The sequence below is a fragment of the Scylla paramamosain genome, unplaced genomic scaffold (genome assembly GCF_035594125.1).
Source record: "Scylla paramamosain isolate STU-SP2022 unplaced genomic scaffold, ASM3559412v1 Contig22, whole genome shotgun sequence".
Lineage (NCBI taxonomy): Eukaryota > Metazoa > Arthropoda > Malacostraca > Decapoda > Portunidae > Scylla > Scylla paramamosain.
In genome coordinates, this window is record NW_026973687.1 from 64669 (window position 1) to 70668 (window position 6000).

A 6000-nucleotide genomic window follows, 5' to 3' on the forward strand; every position below is an offset into this window, starting at 1 on the left:
AACTTAACTCTTAAAAAATTCAAACTCCCTTTCTTTTAAAAAACAAGAACATTTTAGCCGTAAAGCTTTAACACATCGCAAACATAATCACATAAAGTACCTAATTTACCCTTATACTTCATTAAACTGGTAAAACTACTAAAATCCAACATATTATATCTAGCCCTACAGTCCCTTGACAAAGAACAATTTAACAAAACATGAGACTCATCTTGTACTGCATTACTATCACACATACACAGTCGCAATTCTGCTGGTATTCCATTCCTTCTACCTGTCTCAATTTTTAAATCATGTGACATTAGTCGAAGCCTCGTAAGGGCCTGCCTTTTGTAGTCCGGGACAAACTCATTGCTGACATAAACTGGATGTACTGATAGTTCAGGGTTAATTACTGATCTGTACGCCACATACTTAGATGCCGTCTCGGGTTTTTCTCTAATTTTTATTTTGACTATATCCAGTGGATTTACGTTATCTCTATACTGTAGTGCCTTCATCACAAATTGATACCCTGGAGTATTAGCTACTCTGCACAACTCAAATGCAACATAGAATGGTTCTTCAACGTTCGGTTCCCTTAACTTTGATTCTAGAAATTTCCTTCTCCTTTTTGCTATGACATCAAGTACAGGTGGAATACCTGATTCAATAAGACACATGTCGGGGCTTGTAAATTTCCTTACCCCTAGCAAGTTCTTTACTGCTCTATTGTATTGAACAATTATCTTTCTAGGATTATTTGTCAACCATGTTTCTGAGCTATAAAGAAGGGCAGAAGTGACAGCAGCATCAAATACTTTGCGCTTGTATGTATATGGCATAATGTTATTTGCTGCACAAAAAATTGCAAATTTATTGAGTTGCATCTCATTCACGGTTTCGTGAAGGTCCAATATTGTGTTCATCTTTGCATCATCACAAATCCATGCCCCAAGGTAAAGATACTTATGAACACAGTCTATCTTGATGTTACGAACAGTTAACGGCAATCTGTCTTCATCTGTACCTCGCACTACCATAAGTTTTGTTTTCTTTTCATTAAGTACCATTCCATATTCTTGGCAATAATCCAACACTGCGGTTAACTTTCTCACACATATTTCTTTAGAAGAAGCTAGTATTACCATGTCATCCATAAGAAGGAGCGTATGTAGTTTCCCCAAGAATCCATCTGTATCTACACACTTGTTTATCATCCTAACCACCTCATCCATGTATATGGTGAATAAGAGACAACTCGATGGAGATCCTTGGCGGACTCCAACAGTGGCATCAATAGTTGCAGAACGTAACACACTTTGAGTACAGGAATACATAGCTTGTATAGCACGCAACATAACCTTACCACAACCACGTGATTTAAGCAATTAAAGCAATTTACCTCGAGGCACTCTATCATATGCTTTGCTGTAATCTATGAATAACATATACAGCTTCTTTTTCTTATAATTAGCCAGGTCACATAATAATCTTAACGTCATTATTTGTTCGACACATCCTCGACCGCTTTGAGCACCTGCTTGACATTTATCAATACTTGTCCATAGTTTTAATCTGTTCAAAATTAAGTAATCATACAATTTTGCCAATGTATTCATAATGGATATGCCTCTGTAGTTTCCACATTCAAGTCTGTCTTTACCTCCTTTGAAGAGTACAAAAAGTTTGCTACAACCCCATGAAACTGGATAACACACATTAAGAAAAACAACGTTAAACATATGTAAAAAGAACATGATCCAGTTAACAGGTAAAGCTCTCATAATTCCTGGACAAATACCAACATAACTTTTTCTAACATTCACATCCTTGAGTACTTTATCTAATTCTTGTACAGTGAAAGGTTCGTCTAATACGGGTATCGTTGGAGTCGAGTCATCTATACATACAGTGCGAATACTATTAGTGTGACACTCATTATTTAACAAGCTCTCGAAATGGGTCTTTAGTTGATCGTCTTCAGGTTGTCTGTGTTCGTGCGTATCAATATTCCCTGACCAGTTAATGGCCTTCCATATGAACCTAGCATCATTTGTTTCTAATATCCTTCTCCAGCGCGGCAACGTTCTGTCCCACGTTTCTTCCTGCTGGTCGAGACGTCCACATCTGTTCCTACGAGCAGCTTCATGAATAATTTCACTGCTCGATCTGAAGGCTTCAGAAATATTTTCAATACTAACAGCGTCCGGATTCGGTGGATCGAGACTTAGCAATTCGGTACTGAAATCATGTAAGTTTACGGTGTCATATCTTGGACTTTTCCACATCGACTCGTTTGCACGTATTCTTCGGTATGACTCACCCAGACCGTTAGCTCGCTCTAACAGCTCTGTCGGGGAAACTTGAGTCATTTCTTTAGTAGCGAGATCTACGCAAATTGGGGCGTGGTCGGAACCTTTAACTGACTTGTTTACCTCGACCGAACTGACAAATCTTACGCAATCGGAAGTAACCACGCACAAGTCAATCTCCGATGTCCATCTTGATCCTCTTCTAAAAGATAAGTCACCTCCTAAGGTAGTTCCTTTTCTGTTCAGGTGATTCATCACAACCATATTGTTACTTCTACACATGTTACGCAACATACGCCCGTGACTATTCACTACCGGATCCTTCACACCATCATATCTATAGACACTTCCATCACCACACGACAACACATGTGATCCAACTCGTGCATTAAAATCACCTAAAACAACTACGTCACGAGTGTTCAAACACATCTCACTTAACGCTCGAAACGGTGAAGCTTCGCAATATAGTGAGTCTTCTGGAGGTATATAAACACCACCGAATTTCACATCTTTACACACCGATAAATTCACCCATATCATGTCATCTTCCTCCATGTTTACATTGGTCACATATTGCATCAACGCACATTTGATGAGCAACATAACACCACCTCTGTTACAGCCTACTCTTGACTTATTGTTATACATATAGAAACCAGGTACGCTTTTTTCATACGCACTTTTAACCTCTAACAGCCAAACCAGATCATATTGCATTAAGAACTTAAGAATTTCCGGATCATTCAATTTTTCCCTTACTCCACATACATTCCATGAACATAATTTCAACACACTGGTATTTTTCTTTGTATTCAGAAAAAATATGGTGAAAACTTATCGATTACATTGCCATCCCTTAACAACACACGTCTTTTCCAATCATAACTAAGACACACCCACATTTCCTGGCTTTTCTTTTTCTTCTCTTTCACGTTGCCTCAACCGCGCCATCTCCTTTCTCACTGCCGGGTGGACATCCTTCTTGACATACACAGAAGAGAGAGGTCCTTCAACTGATTTCAAGTTCTTTGCCATCCTCACGATCTCATTACGTTGATTTCCGTCTCCCACCACGACAAGAAGCGGTCGTTTCCTACGCTGGTCCTCTTTTCCGAGTCGTTTGATTTCCCACGCTGCAGGATCAACGTTTTGCTGATATCCAGTCGCTGCTATCACATTGCGTACTTTCTCAGCATCGTTGCACCCTGTTACATCGCTCTCTTCTGTCAACCCAGTAATAACTAAATTTCTCTTCCTCTCCTTGTTGTCCAAAGATTCTAAAAATAACTGTTGTTGTGAAATAATCTGGAATGCTTGGTCCAACTTATCAGACAACTGCTCCACTTCTTGTTTAATGCTGGCCATGCCTTTCACTTCCTCTTTTAAGCTTCTTATTTCCTCCAATAGATCATTATTAGATGGTTGTGTAGAGGCATCAGCCGTTAGTAGAGTTGCAAGCGCTCTCTTTAGTTGTGGGTTTGTCATTTTATTTATATCTGTTGGAGCCAACGCTCTAACAGTAGCTGGATCTTCATAGGTTGTCATGTTCACTTTGTTACGCACTTTATGACCTAGGTGCTGGGGCTTAAGTGCTGGGGGAGACAACAACCAGAGAGCAGGGATTGTGGGCAGTGTAGTGTCGTCTGCTAGTAAACGATCTGCGCATGCGTGGTTTCTACTTGCACAGGCCGGGAGGGGGTGATATAGAGGTGCATGTAATTTCTCTTATAAAAAGTCTATAATTCAGCAAGTTCGGCATTCACATACTTCACTATTCACTTCCCCTCACCTTTATAGGCAATTCAGTTCCAATACAGGGCTGTAGGACTAGTCTTCCCTTCAAATATCAGCGTCTTTTGTGGAGCCGTTCACAAGGAGTGTTTACAAGAGAGAGAGAGAGAGAGAGAGAGAGAGAGTTGTTTTTAATGTATGATTAATTTATTGCGCTTGGAAACGCGCCAGTCTACAGAAATATACCATATAAAGATACTCCCGGTAATATAAATTGATAGTTCAAATAATCACATCATGAAGACGAGCAGGTTATGATGAGGCAGAACAAAAGTATCAAAGGCAGGGACAGCAGACATAAATGAATTAACAATAGAATGAAGCTGGGCTTTTATAAGTTAAAAATAGATAATACAACATGGAACTTGTGATATTTTAACTTCAAAAGGGAAGGTGGACGAACATAAATACATAAGGGAACAGTTGGCAGCCAAAAAAATATGGAGAGCTAACAGCCACCAAACTGTGAGTGGAGGATCATGACGAGATCCAGGTGGTTGTCCTGCAGCAAGTATTGGCATACGTTTAGGAAAGGCTGAACACGTGAGAGCAGGTCTTCCACAGCAGGACAATGCAGGCAGAAGTGTTGCAGGTTATTGGAGTTAGGAGAGTGGCACAAGGGACAGGAGGTATAATGAGGCTCATCTACCAAGCCTGCAACCTGCCACAGAGGTCCATACCCGAGTCTCAACCGCGCCGACACCACATTGCGTTTTCGGACCCACAGTCCCCGACTGCAGCACTTAAAGCGATGATGACGAAATGCATCATAGTGCTGAATGGTGACGCTGGTCGCCCGCTGGACATCCGTCTTGATGCTGCTCGAGAGAGAGGCTGCTCGTATCCTGGACTTGAGGCACTGGAAGGATGGGCTGGGGCCAGCGTGAGGGGCAGGCAGTCCACGTGCAGGTTTAGCCTGGCGATCCACGGCGTCACCATGAGACATGTGAGGTGATCCAGACAAACTTGATATCTAGTGACCACTCATGAGCCACAGCCAGGCATGTTAAGATCCTGTTTACCAGGTGACGAGAGACAGGGTTTGAAAATGTAAGGGCGACTGTGAGTCGCATATAATAACCCTGTTTAGGCTTCACTGACAGAGGAGACTCACAGCATCCAAGATGCCGTGCAGCTCACAGAATGTGGAGCTGGAGTGAGTCGGTAGCCGACGCCCAACCCAGAAACAGGGTATTGCCATTTTGGGAGATACTTATGAAATTATAAAACCGAGTTTGAATGAGAAACAAAGTATCGCCATTTTGGGAGATGCTCATGTAACTGACACAGTTAAAGGGTTAAAGGCTTCGATCTCCCACCAACACTATTTTTCAAAGCCCCATTGATGGTTAGTTAGGCTCGTGTACGTATTTCCTCACTCCTTGTTAAAACTGTCTTGATGAGATATTGAAGCCTTTACCCCATTAACTGCTATTTGGTACACCTCTCCTTAATTACTAATCACTCTGAGACATCTTTATTTGTTCTACAGCCACCTCCAATCTTTAAACTGAGTAGAAATTGCAAAATCATTTTTTTTTTTTTTTTATCCGCTTCTTTCTTGTAGATGCTTATAAAGTCTTCAGGCACTACTTTTGGTGGTGTCAATTGCTTCGTGTCGCAGTGGAAGGTTCAGAGTCCTGATGAGGGGACGAAGCCTTTAAGAGTACAGGATGCAGACATACTTTCATTCTTTCCTACTTCATGAGTTCCCCCAGGGTAAATTTCATCACTAAGATTTTCATTCAAAAATAATTTCCATTATACGTAACTTTTATTTATTTATTTTTTTTTCTACTTTATCATTCGTTCATTCATTTCTTTATTTATTTTTTGCACGGGTGAGATATTTGTGAGGAATCATTTACTCATGTGGAATTTTCTGAGCAGCCGTCCAGTCGCCAGCCAGCCT